General features: G+C 39.4%; 1 protein-coding gene across 2 annotated transcripts in view; it reads left to right on the forward strand.

Annotated features, from left to right (window-relative positions):
- LOC123506873 (GTP-binding protein Di-Ras2-like) overlaps positions 1-15,321 on the forward strand; it is a 161,946-nt gene that overhangs the window by 77,817 nt on the left and 68,808 nt on the right. For both annotated transcript variants that reach the window (XM_045259237.1, XM_045259238.1), the window contains one exon: positions 13,615-13,681. The gene's annotated coding sequence lies outside the window, so the exon portion shown is untranslated. The remainder of the gene's footprint in view (positions 1-13,614; positions 13,682-15,321) is intronic.

Genomic DNA, 15,321 nt, shown 5'->3' on the forward strand with positions numbered 1-15,321 from the left:
GAGATAGATAGATTGATTGATAGATAGGTAGAGTTTGTACGTGTGTGTATGGGTGTGTGTGTGTGTGTGTGTGTGTGTGTGTGTGTGTGTGTGTGTGTGTGTGTGTGAGAGAGAGAGAGAGAGAGAGAGAGAGAGAGAGAGAGAGAGAGACAGACAGACAGACAGACAGACAGACAGACAGACAGAAAAAAACAGAAAATATGATAAAAAAAATAACTAAATGCAAGAAATAATAAAAAAAGAAACAAAAACACAGAACACGGAGAAGCAAAATCAAGAAAAAAAAAACGTATAAAGAGAAAAAAAAAAAAAAAAACGGGATCAAACCACGTGAAACAAAGAGAATAGATTAATAAACCAGACTGACAAAAACACAACAGCTTTCTCTTAATTGGTCACAGATAGCAGATAAAGAAGCTTAACATCTCATCCTCTACTAATGAAAGGTTCTTAGCCAGGTCTGAGGTAACGACGGAGACCTACCTGGCTCGTTAACCTTTTCAGTACTATATTTTCACATGTCTTCTGCTTACTATTTGGGGATTTTAAACAGCTTTAGAAACTTTTGTGGTGTGATGAAAATAGTGAAGATTGTGGCCATTAACCCCTTCATTACTAAGACACATTTTTCCCGTCAGATTTGGGTCCGATTGAATAATTTTACTGACATTGGGAAGGGTCTATGGAGGTCAGAAGATTAATGGCCACAGTCTTCACTATTTCAATCCCTCACATAAGTTTCTGAAGCTGTATAAAGCGCTTTACTCAGAAACGCTTCCTTCTCTCACCGCAACCATTTTCAAAGACCCCAGAGACGATTAGCCGAGTTCTAAAGAGTACTTGTCCTATTAATAATGTAGAAAACTTGTTAACATTTTACCACATTTACAGAAACGCCTTTAAAAACACGTGTCACTTCAAGCAGAGCCTTTTGAAAATACTTAAGGTGCAGCGCGGAATCGTTTCAGAATTTGGGTCAAAATACCAAATACTAAGCAGAGTGAATATGGAATCGCGTCATGGTACTGAAGGGGTTAGTTAATCTTCTGACCTCCATAGACCCTTCTTAATGCAAATAAAATCATCTAAACACACTCAAAACTCATGATAAAGATGCGTCCCAGTACTGAAGGGGTTAATGAGGTGGGGGTAAGATTAGGAGTGAGGGGAACTTCCTTATCAGTAAGTGGAGGGGAATCATCGAGTTCCTGATTGAAAAGTTGATTGTCTTTATCAGTCGAGATTGTTTGCGAGAGATAAGAGATAAGGAAGGAAGGACTTTCGGAGATTAGTGGTAATTAAAGGGAGAGAAAGAGTGTTTGCTTGTGTTTGTTCGTGTGTGTGTGTGTGTGTGTGTGTGTGTGTGTGTGTGTGTGTGTGTGTGTGTGTGTGGTCGTATTTTAATATAATTGTTTTTGCTTTGTATTTTCTGTGTCCTTATTTTTCTGACTTTGTTTTATTTTTTGGTTTATTACTTATCTTTTTCATTACTTTCATTGTTTTTGTTTTTATTTTGATTTTTTTTGTATCTTTATATTTCTGACTTCATTTTATTTTTTGGTTTATTTATTCATCTTTTTCATTACTTTCTTATTTTTCTCCCTTAATTTGCTTTCTTTTCATTCTATTCATATTTCATTTGTGTTTTCTTGTCCTTTTCTTTAATTTCTTTGATTTGTCTTTCATAATTTGTTTTCCTTTTATCTATTCGTACCATATTAATTTTGTCTCTTCGTTATTGTCTTTTCTTGGATCTGTGTTTTTCCTTTTCATCTATCATTATATCCTTTTTCAATCTTTTATAATAATTCTTCTTAATTTTCTTGCTGTAATTGGTATATTTTCTCAAACATTTCCTTCCATCAATTGCTATCATTGTCTTTATTTTCTGCACGTGTGTTTACATTTTTTTTTATTCACGAGTTTTTTCTTCTTTACTATCTATTCAACCCCTTCAGTACCATGACGTGTTTCCATATTCATTCTGCATCCTATTTGGTGATTTTATACAGGTTCAGAAACTCGTGTGGAGGATTAAGATAGTGAAGACTGTGGCTATTAATCTTCTGACCTCCATAGACCCTTCCTAATGTCAATAAAATGGTCCAATCTTACACATATTTCGAGGTTAAAAAGTGTCCCAGGATTAAACATAAATCATTTTGAGGATAACGAGTCTGTTTTTTTTTCTTCTTATTTTATGCAGAAGTTATTATCTTTCTCTCATTATTCCACTCAGCCATTCTATCTCCATCGTAAAAGTGCACTCTTGTTTTTATTACTTTTCATATAAAATTTCTTCCTAGCTGACTTTTAATTACTTAGTCTCTCTCTCTCTCTCTCTCTCTCTCTCTCTCTCTCTCTCTCTCTCTCTCTCTCTCTCTCTCTCTCTCTCTCTCTCTCTCTCTCTCTCTCTCTCTCTCATGTTCTCTCGCATTCCATTCCTCGCTCCTTTTTCTTTTAATATTTTTCCTTTCATCTCTTTGTTCTTATTTTTGTTTTGGTCTCTGGTATTCACATTTCTCATCTTCTTTGCCCCTGCCACGAAATTATTTGCGCTCTTTATCCTCTTCCTGCACTACCACTACCACCACCACCACTACCCCTATTATTCCCTACTACCACTGTCATCATCATCATCATCACCTGCACCACCATTTCTTGTTTCCTTGTTTTTTTCTTCTTTTCCTTTTTCTTCCTTGCTCTTGTTCTTATTTTTTTTCTTCCTCGTTCCTCGTCATCCTTCTTCCCTTTTTCTTTTGCATTTTTTTTTTTGCATTTATCCTTTGTTGTTTCTAATTCTCGTTTTCTTCCTTTCTTCTTGTGTTTTTTGCTCTCATTCTTACTATTGTCGTTTTTTTTACTTCTTTCTCCTCTTCTACCTTCTTCTTTTCTTCCTATTCCTTCTCTTCCTCTTCTACGCTTTTCGACGTGATCTTCTTTATCTTCTAGTCCTCTTTGTTCTTTTTGCTGATCTTCTTCCTTTTCTTCTCTTCCTTCCTTTCTACTCTTGCATTCTTCCCTCCTTCCCCTCTTTGTCTTTTCTTCTTTTCGTTTTCATTGGCATCATCATTTTCTTCAGCTATGTCTTTCTCTTTCTGCTTTTGATCTTTCATGTATTTCTGCTCTTTTATTTTTCCTTTTCCTCTTCGTTCCCTTTTTCCTCTTTCCATTGTTGTCGTCATTCTTTTGTTACGCCATGTTGCTCTTCTCTTTCTTCTCTTTCTCCTCGTTCTCACCTTTAAGAACGAGAACATCAAGGAAATGAAAAAGATAATAAGGGAAGGTGCAGGAAGTCATTTGAAACACATCTACCCATTTCTATCTGTCATCCTCATCGGTGAATTTACTTAGTCTTGCAAAATTCTCTAATGATTCAGCACTGACAATCTAATTACTGAGTTCTTCCATTCATCTACCACTCTGAAAGCCAATTCCTTCAGCCTCTTTTCTGAAATGTAACTTTAGTCTCTCTTTTTCTTCCCTCTATTCCATTTCGTCTCTTATTTGTTGTGTTTCTCATTCTTTATCTCTTGTTTGTTATCCTCTTCTCCTCCCTTTAGTCTTTCTCTTTCTGTTCTCTCCTTCTAGTCTTTTTTTTTCTCCCTTTTCTAGTTTTCTGGTTCTCTTCTTCACCTAGTCTTCTCTTCTTCCTTCTTCTAGTCTCTCTTTCCTCCTCTTTCTATAGTCTTTTTCACCTTCTTACACTTCTTATTTTCCTTCTTCTAGTTCTTTTGTCCTCTCCTTCTCCTAATCTTTCTCCTCTTGATCTTTGCAACCTTCTCCTTCTGTTGTTGCTCCCGCATCTACAGCTTGTCCTCCTCCTCCTCCTCCTCCTCCTCCTCCTACTGCGCTTCCTTCCGGCCCAGTACGGCGGGTGTCGTCCTGAGAGCAGTTCCTTTGATCCATGCTGGTGTTGACTGGTTCCCTTGGAGACCCCGGCGGAGGGAGGTGGCGGGGTCTTGTCTAGCTGCCAGTTGAGGGACGGGGTTGGGGGATGAGAGGGTGGCGGCGTCTTCTTGGCCAGTCAGTCACAGGATCAAACACCATTCAGTTACGAGACCTTGCGGAAGTTTGTCAGAATCCTGTTTTTGACGGCAGGTGTGATGGTGAGGACTTTGTAGGGGGTGTGGGGGTGTGGGTACATTGAGTGTGTGGGGTTAGCTGGTGTAGTGGTGGGTTGTTGTGGAATGTGTGTGTGTGTCATTGTGTGTATGTTTGTGTATGTGTGTGTCTGTTGTTGGTGATGTGTGAAATGTTATGTAAGAGCTTTGTGTGTGTGTGTGTGTGTGTGTGTGTGTGTCAGTGATGCGCAAAATATTATGTAAGAGCTTTTGTGTGTGTGTGTGTGTCTTTGTATCTTTCCTTTGTTTCCTGTAGACCCTCAACTCTCATAAAAGACAAAGGCTACATAGATCTTTAGCCAAGTTCTCACACCCAGATCGACTGTCAGCTGGTGAGGGGGTGGATGGGGTAGGGGGTGGGGAGGAGCGACAGACTTTAGTAGCAGCTGGTTTCCTTTTGTTTCCTCTCCCTGTCAGTACCAAACGCGGTGAAAAGCTTATGAAACACATCTTCACCGCATTTCCTCAACTTTAAGCTCTAGTTGAAATGATACAGACATTCACCAGTGTTTTGATAGTTCTAGTGACAGAATAACTTTACTTTTACATTATTAACAGCAGAAAGTGTATTGAGAACCTGGCTGAGTGTGTTTTTATAGTTCCAGTCACCGATTAACTCTATTTCTACATTATTAAGAGCAGAAAGCCTTAGGAACCCGACCGATGTGTGTTTTTATACTTCTAGTGACAGATTGACTTTATTTCTATATTATCAACAGCAGAAAGAGTCTTGAGAACCCATCTGAGTGTTTCTTTTTTTAGTTCTGGTGACAAATTAACTTTATCTCTACGTCATCAATAGCAGAAAGAGTCTTGAGAACCCATCTGAGTGTGTTTTTTTAGTTCTAGTGACAAATTAACTTCAATTCTACATTATTTACAGCAGAAAGTCTTGAGAACCCGTCTAATCATCCCCATGGCCTTTGAAAACAGTCGTGGTGAGAGAGCAGAACGTCTCAGATTACGTGGACAAAGTAAGACTGGTGCGGGGTTTGGAAAGCTTGTTGACGGGCTAAGCCTCACGAGCGTACCTGAGTTGGAGTGAGTGAGGCGAGGTGGTAAGGCGAGATGCGTTGCTCCTTTCCTTCTCTCCTGCCTGGCATCTCACTCGCCTTTTCATACCTTCGCGACGGCTGTTTCTGCGTCTTTCCTTAACCTTTTGTTGACTCTTAAACCACGAAGACCACGAAGAGATCTTTTGTCATTTTCTATAGCTGTTTTCTTTTCTATACATCGATGTGAGTCTCTCGTCCACCGTCATTTTAAAGCCTTAGTGATTTATAGAAGGGTTGAATTCTGTCTTGCTACGTCATTTTAACCCCTTCAGTACCATGACGCGTTTCCATATTCATTCTGCTTACTATTTGGTGATTTTATACAGCTTCAGAAACTCTTGTGTGGGATTAGAATAGTGAAGACTCTGGACCATTAATCTTCTGACCTCCATAGACCCTTCCTAATGCAAATAAAATCGTCTAATCTTACCCAGAAATGTGTCTCAGTATTGAAGGGGTTAAAGCCTCAGTGATTTATACAAGGGTTGGTAAGAGTACATGTGCTTTATTTCCTTACTAATTTATTTTATACACTATTTTCTTTCCACTTCAGTCACTTCAACCTTCATTTCGGACACTAGAATGCGTATCTTGGAATCACGAGAAGCTGATCTAAGACTTGGAGGTGTGAAGGTGGGAGAATATTACACGTTTTCTCTCTCTTTCTCCAAATCTTTTCCTTTTTTTTTCCTACTTTCTTTATTTTCTTATTCTCTTTCTCATTATCGTCACCGTCAGTGCTGGGGGAAATACCGTGTTTTCTCTCTTCCTGCCTAGTTTCTTTTTTCATGTTTTTCCTCCTCTGTGTAATATTCTCTTTTACTTTCTGTCGCTACATGTTTATTTGGTTCCGGAAGCTGCCAGGTGCAACACGCAGGGCCGGAAGTAACACGCTTACCTGAACAGCTGTCGATAAATGATTGCTCTGTGTTGCCCCGCCCTATATGTGTTTTTATTTATTTATTTTTTTACCAAATGAAATAATAAAATCAAGCTAATCTGTAATCAAACGCGTGGCTTTGACTGGCAGCTTATACATTTTGTGAGTGTTTTGTAATGCAATAACCTATTTGTGTGTGTGTGTGTGTGTGTGTGTGTGTGTGTGTGTGTGTGTGTGTGTGTGTGTGTGTGTGTGTAAAACTGTCATAGAATGTAGCAATATTTGTTTTTTAATCTGACACGCCACACTTTTTTCTCTCTCTCTCTCTCTCTTTTTTTTTTAGGTGAGTGATTCGCGCCAAAGTGTTTCATTGGTTCGTTCTTTCCGTTCGAGATCACACAGAGCTCCAGTTTCGCTTTTCACTCTTTGAACGCTGGTGACGAAATGCAACACTGATCTATTTCACAAACCACACATACGATGAAAAAAAGAAAAAGAAAAAGAAAAAGAAAAATAAAGAAAAGGAAATTATTGTACCCTAACCTTTAATTACTCAACGAAAACTTAAATATTAAAGAGACTAATTCAAAAGGCTTCGCTGGGTTGAACATTAACGAATTCCAACCTTCAGAAGTATTGCCTCATTTCCATCCATTCCAATCAGGGCTTCCTTCCATCCTTCCATCCTTCCTTCCTTTTCTTCCCAGCTCTAGACGGGGGTGAAGAGGAAACCCAAGATTAAATCCAACTTTCCAACCTCGTCGTCGTCTTCGTCAGTAGAAGAAAAAAAAATTAGGAACCTGTAAGTGTAATTTCTCATTTGGTGTCCGTCTAACGCCGTGATCTGAAGACTCTACTGACTCTACTGATTCTGCAAGTCCAATATCACGAGTCAGATGAAGAGAAATCAATTAAAAAGGAGAGATAGAATTGCATGGACTTAATGAGGTAATGAAGTTAGATCCGTGATGAGGCTCCCTGAACACCATGTTGCGTCTTGTCTTCCTGGTGTGGCGCTGCTCAAGATGGAGAGGAGAGGTGGACGCTGAGATGTAAGAGATGTGAGTGGAGAGGAGAGGTGGACGCGGGAGGGATGGTGGAGATGTGAGTGGAGAGGAGAGGTGGACAAGGGATGGTGGAGATGTAAGAGGAGATATGAGTGGAGATGTGAGTGGATAGGAGATGTGGACGCGGGAGGGACGGTGGAGATGTGAGTAGAGATGTAAAGGCAAGTGAGGAAAGGTTTAGGAAAAGAAGACAATTTAGGGAAGATATAAGGAAGAGGACAGAAAAGCGTTTAGAAAAATAAAACTAGACAACTGAGGAAAAGTTTTGGAAAAGAAGACAGTTTATTAAAGGTTTAGGGAAAAGAAGACAGACAAGACAAGTGAGGAAAGAAAGACACAAGGCAGACTCGATAAATCATTCAAACCTAATCATTACTCAGGAGGAGAACATCCATCTATTATAATTAGCTTTCGTGACGTCAGCTTTTTCACTGCCAGCACCAGAAGCACCACTCAATACCAGAATGCCCCCCCCCCGCTAACTCCCCCACCCCCCCCAAAAAAAACCCCCGCTGAAAAGAAAGAAAACGTCACTTTATTCTACTTTTTTAAAACCTCTGGACTCTTATCATTTTCTTCTTATTCTCTTACTTTTTGATATCTCATTGTTACTTTTTGTGCCGGTTACTCACTGTCAACAGGAAAGGAATACGAGAATACAGTGAAATGTAAGAAAATGAAAGAAAGACTTCACATTTTACTTATTTCACTTTTATAGCGCTTACTTTTTATAGCGCTAACTAATTCACCTTCAAGAAATTAAGACGAAAAAGTAGAGATATGTAGAAAAGAGGAAAAACATCTAATTATACTTTTATTTTGTATTTATTATCTCTCGCTGCGTCTTTGTGCCACTCACTAACTCACCGTCAACAAATTAGTACGAATAAATAAAAAAATACGGAAAAGAGAGACACCATTGAATTTGACTCTCTTCTATTTATCTCTTGCCATTACTCTAACTTAACCCAACCTAACCTAACTCAACCCAACCCAACCCAACCTAACCTAACCTAACCTAACCCAACCCAACCCAACCCAACCTAACCCAACACAATCCAACTCAGATCAATCCAAACTAACCTAGCCTAACCAAAATAATCTTACCTAACCTAATTAACTCGCCTTCACCAAATAAATACAGCAAATAGGGAAATGCAGACAAGAAAGAAAGTAACTGATTTGATTTTTTTTTTCTACTTATTTCATACCATTTATTTGTATGTCTCGCCAACTAACGAAAGAAAGGAAGGACTTAATTTTACTTTCTTTGTATTTATCTCTTACCTTCATTTTGTGTCTCCAGCTAAATGAACAGAGGAAGTATTTAATTTGACTTTTTCTACTTACTTACCATTTATTTCTGTGTCTCCTACTAACTAAAGAAAAGAAGTATTTGATTTTACTTTTTTGCTATACATCTCATAATTTTTTTTTTTTTTTTGTGTCCAACTAAATGACGAGAGGAAGTATTTAATTTGACTTTTTCTACTTACTTCTTACCATTTTTTTTTTCTCCAATTGACTTAAGAGAGGAAGGACTTGATTTTACTTTCTTTGTGCTTATCTATCATTTCTTTTTTGTGTCTCCAATTAAATGAAGAGAGAAAGCATCAAATTTTACTTTTTTTTCTATTTATCTATTCATTATTTTTCGTGTCGCCAACTCACTAAAGAGAGAAAGGATCTAACATTATTATTTTTACTACTTATCTCAACATTTCCTTCTTATGTCCTCAACTTGTTAGAGGAAATATCTAATTCTACTTTTTTTCTACTTATTTCTTATCGTTATTTTTTTTTTTTGTTCCGCTAACTAAATGAAGAAAGAAAGCGTTTAATTTGACTTTCTTTATACTTATTACCATTTTTTTTTTGTCTCCAATTAACTTAAAGAGAGGAAGCATTTAATTATCCTTTTTTTCTATTTATCTTTCCATTATTTTTTGTATCGTGAACTAGACTACCTAAAGAGAGAAAGGATCTAACATTACTTTTTACTGCTTGTATCTTATTATTTTTTTTTTTGTGCCTCCAACTCAGTAAAGAGAGAAAGCTTTTAATTTTACTTTCTTTATACTTTTTTTTTGTATCTCCAACTAACTAAAGAGAGATAGCATTTACTTTTTACTGCTTATCTCTTAACACTTCCTTTTATGTCCCCCAACTTATTAAAGAGAGGAAGTATCTAATTTTACTTTCTCTCTACTTATCTTTTATCATTTTTTGTGTCGCCAACTAGATGAAGAGAGAAAGCGTTTAATATGACTTTCTTTATATCTGTCTCTTCTCATTACCTTTTTGTGTCCCCAATTAACTACTTTTTCTTCTTATCTCATCGTTTTTTTTTTGTGTCGCCAAGTAATTGTAGAGAGAAAGCATTTAATTTGACTTTCTTTATGCCTATTTCTTCTCATCTAATTTTACTTTTTCTACTTATCTCTTCATTGATTTTGGTGTCGCTAACTAACTATAGAGAGAAAACATCTAATTTTTACTTCCTTCTACTTATCTCTCCATTATTTGTTGTGTCGCTAACTAACTAAAGAACAGAGACATCTAATCTTACTTACTTTATATCTCTCACCATTACCGTGTTTGCCTCACTAACTCATTCATCGCCAGCAGAAATGAATACGTGAAATACCAAGAGACATGCAATAAATATAGGAATGTAATAATGTCATCAAATTCGCTGCTTCACGGGGCGTTCTTTTAACTCTCCTTCGTTGAGTAAGACGAGAGAAAGCGTGCCGTGCCGTGTGTCGCCACCACCAAGCGGCGATACAAGCACAGATTCCTCTCATGAAAGGAAAGAAAGGAAAGAAAACACACCTGCAGATACAATTAATTGGATTCCCTCACCTTGTTTTTTTTTTTTTTTTTTCTCTCTCTCTCTCTCTCTCTTCCTGGTTTTCAGAATTCTTACGATTATATGAATGAAAGAAGAGAGAAGAGAGAGAAAAAAATGGATGAGAATTGCTGTCTGTCTGTCTGTCTGTCTCTCTCTCTCTCTCTCTCTCTCTCTCTCTCTCTCTCTCTCTCTCTCTCTCTCTCTCTCTCTCTCTCTCTCTCTCTCTCTCTCTCTCTCTCTCTCTCTCTCTCTAGTTGTTGTTCTTTATACCATACCTTCTCATTTCTCCAAACCCTCCTTTTTTTTCCTCTTCCTTTCTCTTCCTCCACCTTCCTTTTCCTCCCTCTCATTTTCCCTCCCTTTCATTCTTTCCTCCAGTTCCTTCTCCCTTTACGAACTCCATCCATGTCTCCCCTCCATTGATTTGCATTCCTCCCTCTTCTCCCTCCTCTGCCCCCTTTCCCTCTCCTCCTCCCTCCTTTCCCTCCAGCCTTCGTTCCCTCACCTTTCTCCTCGTCCCTCTCTCGACCAGCCAGCCTCGTAGACCTCCCGAGTTAATCAATTACGCCAAGGGGAAACACTCACCGTCATTTCATTAACCTTTGAAAACTATCCCATTAGAGTTAATTATTGGGATCCGAAGCTTCACCGCGGCGTGTTGGTTTAATGGAGGCTGATTGTGTACCGAGAAGAGCAACGTCACACTTGAAATGCCTCGTCCTGGTTTGCTTCGTGTTCCACTCTCTGTTTTCCTTTTTTCTTTTCGTTATTTTTTTTTTTAGTGTTTTTATTTATTTTTTTTTTTTTAGTTTGGGAATCTGTTGCTTTTTTTCTGTGTGTGTGTGTGTGTGTGTGTGTGTGTGTGTGTGTGTGTTTTGTTTTCTAGGGTTTAATTAACATGTTCCTATTTGTAATTAACTTGGTGACACACACACACACACACACACACACACACACACACACACACACACACACACACACACACACACACACGACTCACAATCGAGAGGGCCGGGTTCGAGTCCCGGTGCGGCGAGGCAAATGGGCAAGCCTCTTAATGTGTGGGGTGTGTTCACCTAGCAGTAAATAGGTACGGGATGTAACTCGAGGGGTTGTGGCCTCGCTTTCCCGGTGTATGGAGTGTGTTGTGGTCTCAGTCCTACCCGAAAATCGGTCTATGAGCTCTGAGCTCGCTCCGTAATGGTCCGGGACGACTGGCTGGGTGACCAGCAGACGACCGAGGTGAATTAATAATGAAATATTTATCTTGAATATTCCTTATTGTTTATCTTAGCGTTTCCTGTAACTCTGTCCTTTCTTGCCTCACTTTCTTCTCCTCCTCTTCTCCTCTCTTCCATTTCTTTACCTCTCCCTCCTTATTTCCTTACTTTGAACCTCGCCTCCTCCTCCTCCTCCTCCTCCTCCTCCTCCTCCTCCTCCTCCTCCTCCTCCTCCTCCTCCTCCTCCTCCTCCCAATCAGGATGGCCCATTAATTTATGCTCTTCCCTTATGTGGTCTCATGTTATGTTTGATTCAGTTTGCGTGTAATTGCAGGCCACACACACACACACACACACACACACACACACACACACACACACACACACACACACACACACACACACACACACACACACACACACACACACACACACACAAGCAGGTTAATTGCTCCTAAGTACAGTTGACATCAATCCCCAAACATCAAAGGAGGATTGACCGCAGAAGGAACATTAAAGCACTCTTGCAAGGAGGAGGAGGAGGAGGAGGAGGAGGAGGAGGAGGAGGAGGAAAATGAAGACGATGATGACGATAATAACTTAATGGAACAGAAGGGGGAAAAGGAGGAAGACGGCAACTATGATGATAGAAGAGGAAGAAGAGGAAGAGGAGGAGGGCGAGGAGGGAGAGAAGGTAAAAAAAAAAATAACTTAACGGTAAAGAAAATGAGAGGGAGGAAAAAAAAATGAAAGGTGGGAAAGAAGACGACGACTAGAAAGAAGAGAAATAAGGATCCGAAGAAGAAGAAGAAGAGGCAAGATGAAAATGTAATTAAGAAGGAGGAAGAGGAAGTGAGGGAGAAATATGAGTCGATGGAAGAGGAAAAAGAGAGTGAGAAGTGCAGGAGGAAATAAAAATAAGGAAAGAAAGTGTATTTCAATGTAAAGAGAGAGAGAGAGAGAGAGAGAGAGAGAGAGAGAGAGAGAGTTAAATAAAAGAGGAAGAAGTAAGAGGAAAAGAAGATAAGTACGTGGATGGAGGAGGAACATGAAGAAGAGAGAGAGAGAGAGAGAGAGAGAGAGAGAGAGAGGCTGAGGAAACAAAAAATGCTGAGGAAGAATAAAGACAAACAGGAAGAGCAAACTGAATATAAATAGCATCTAATGAAGAGGTAACAAGGAGTCACAATAGTCTACTTCAATGCTCAGTGTTGGCCCCTCCCCTCCCTTCCTCCTCCCTTCCCCCTCCCCTCACCACTCTAGCAGGGAGAGAACAGACAGGGAAGTTGAACAAGCTCACACGTGTCTCATGTTTTTTTTTTTTTTGTTTTCTTTCCTTTTGTCTCTCTCTTTCATTGTTGTTGTTATCGTTTTTTTTTTTTGCTTCTTCTGTTACTTGTGTTCTCCTTCTGCTATTGTTACTGCTACTATTTCTGCTACTACTGCTGTTTACTTTTTCTTTTCTTTTTCATTAAGAGGGGAAAGTTAGCCAAAGACAAACTAAAATGTAAAAAAAAAAAAAAAAAAGTCCAAGATTGTTAATGCTATTGTCTATTCTCTTTCTATTTCTTCTCTCTGCTACTATCACTGTTACTACACACACACACACACACACACACACACACACACACACACACACACACACACACACACACACACGTAGTAGGAAGCGTCTCGTGTCACTAAAGAAGCCTAAAAAGAATCCTTTGACTCCTCAAGTCCCCGGGGAAGGCAGCGGTGTCAGCGGCGAAAGGCGACACTCTCAGGAGGAGGAGGAGGAGGAGGAGGAGGAGGAGGAGGAGGAGGAAGAGGAAGAAAAGAAGGAGACGGAAGAGGTACACAAATGAATGCAAAGGATATCCAAACAACAACAGACCATCTTCTACTTTGAAGTGGGAGAAACAGGGTAGAAAAAAGACAACGTGGAATATTGAGAGAAAAGTAAGAAAGAGATGGTGTCTACTAAGAAAATGTACTGTGGAAAGGAAAAGAAAGGGAGGGGCGGTGCAGAGGGAGAGAGAGAGAGAGAGAGAGAGAGAGAGAGAGAGAGAGTGAAAGAGTGTGTGTGTGTGTGTGTGTGTGTGTGTGTGTGTGTGTGTATACGTTCAGTGCACCGTGTAGGCATTCATGAACGTATACCTATGCACAAACACGTAATATTTTTTTTTTCTTCTTCTTCTTCTTCTTCTTCTTCTTATTATTATTATTATTATTATTATTATTATTATTATTATTATTATTATTATTATTATTATTATTCTCCTCCTCCTCCTCCTTCTCCTCCTCCTCCTTCTCCTCCTCCTCCTCCTCCTCCTCCTCCTCCTCCTCCTCCTCCTCCTCCTCCTCCTCCTCCTCCTCCTCTCCTTTACTTCTCTTGAGCATTAACGAATATACATCTCCCCTCCCCCCTTCAGCGGACCCACCACCACCACCACGCTGCGAGGAGTCTGGAAACCTACGTTCATCGAGACGAGACTCAAGGTAAACACGACAACACTCAGTACTTCCTTGTGTTCCCCCGTGTGTCAGTACTTCCCTTGTGTTCCCCCGTGTGTCAGTACTTCCCTTGTGTTCTTTGATGTGTTATTTGTGTGTGTTCTTGTTATTGGAGAAAAAATAGGAGAGAAAAATATAAAAAAATTGAGAATATTCAGATTTTATTTATTTTTGTTCTACTTTTTTCAATTTTTTTTTTCTATTCATTCGTGTGTTTTGTAAAATAGAGAAGAAAAAAGAGAAGGCTGAGAATACTATGCGATTTTGTTTTTTTTTTATTTCTACTTTTTTTAATCATTTTTTGGTGAGTGTATGAATTATGTACAGGAGTAATGTGTGTGTATCTATGTATGTGTGTGTGTGTGTATGTATGTATGGTGCTTGAGTATATATGTACATTTAGTGTCATGATAAATAAATACGAAATGGTCAACAGCACCGCCTTCAGTAGTAGTAGTAGTAGTAGTAGTAGTAATAATAATAATAATAATAATAATAATAATAATAATAATAATAATAATAATAATGATAATAGTAAACTACAAAAGCAACGAAGTTTAATATGTTTCTCCTATGACTTCACCTCACGTGCATTTACCAGAATTCCTTCATATTATGTCGTGAAAGGCTCCTCCTCCTCCTCCTCCTCCTCCTCCTCCTCCTCCTCCTCCTCCTCCTCCTAGTCTGTCCTTCCAATCCCTGCATGACCTTCCCTTCTCTCTTCTCCCTCCTCCTTCTCCTCCTCCTCCTCCTCCTCCTCCTCCTCCTCCTCCTCCTCCTATCCCCCATGGCAAAGAATGAAAAAATCCCACAAAAATCTTCTTTAAAATGAAAAAAAAAGAAAAAAAAGTTTAAAATGCCAATCACACAGCAAATCCGAAAGGTAAATGCTTCTGAACCGCGCTGTAGAATGAAGCCTCTGAGTGAAGCCTTGGAGTGAAGCCTCGAGAAGAGTGAACCCTCCACCCACCCTCAGAAGCCTTTAAGAGTAACACACACACACACACACACATTATGCTTTTTACTCTCTCTCTCTCTCTCTCTCTCTCTCTCTCTCTCTCTCTCTCTCTCTCAAAGTGACTTAATGGGTCTTGAAGAGTTTGACGAAGGGAAAAATGGCAGAAGAAGGAGGAGGAAGAGGAAGAGGAGAAGGAAGAGGAGGAGGAAGAGAAGGAGGAGGAGAAGGAAGAGGAAGAAAAGAAGGAAAATAGTAATATGAAGAGAAGGAAAAGGAGGAGGAGGAAGAGGAGGAGGAGAAGGAGGAGGAAGAGGAAGAGGAAGAGGAAGAGGAGGAGGAGGAGGAGGAGGAGGAAGAGGAAAAGAAGGAAAAGACAACCTTATGACCACGAAGGAAGGATGATGCGGTGATATTATATTGAGCTGAAGGAGGAGGAGGAGGAGGAGGAGGAGGCATAAGATGGGTTAGTGAGCGAGGTCAAATTGAGTGAAAAGTCGGTAGAGAGAGAGAGAGAGAGAGAGAGAGAGAGAGAGAGAGGAGATAACGTAATGCACATATAGCTCATGAATACATCGTCTCTCTCTCTCTCTCTCTCTCTCTCTCTCTCTCTTATATTTTGTGCAGATTTTAATACCAAATCTCGAGCAACGTGAATAGAACATGTTTT

The sequence above is a fragment of the Portunus trituberculatus genome, chromosome 21, assembly GCF_017591435.1.
Source record: "Portunus trituberculatus isolate SZX2019 chromosome 21, ASM1759143v1, whole genome shotgun sequence".
Lineage (NCBI taxonomy): Eukaryota > Metazoa > Arthropoda > Malacostraca > Decapoda > Portunidae > Portunus > Portunus trituberculatus.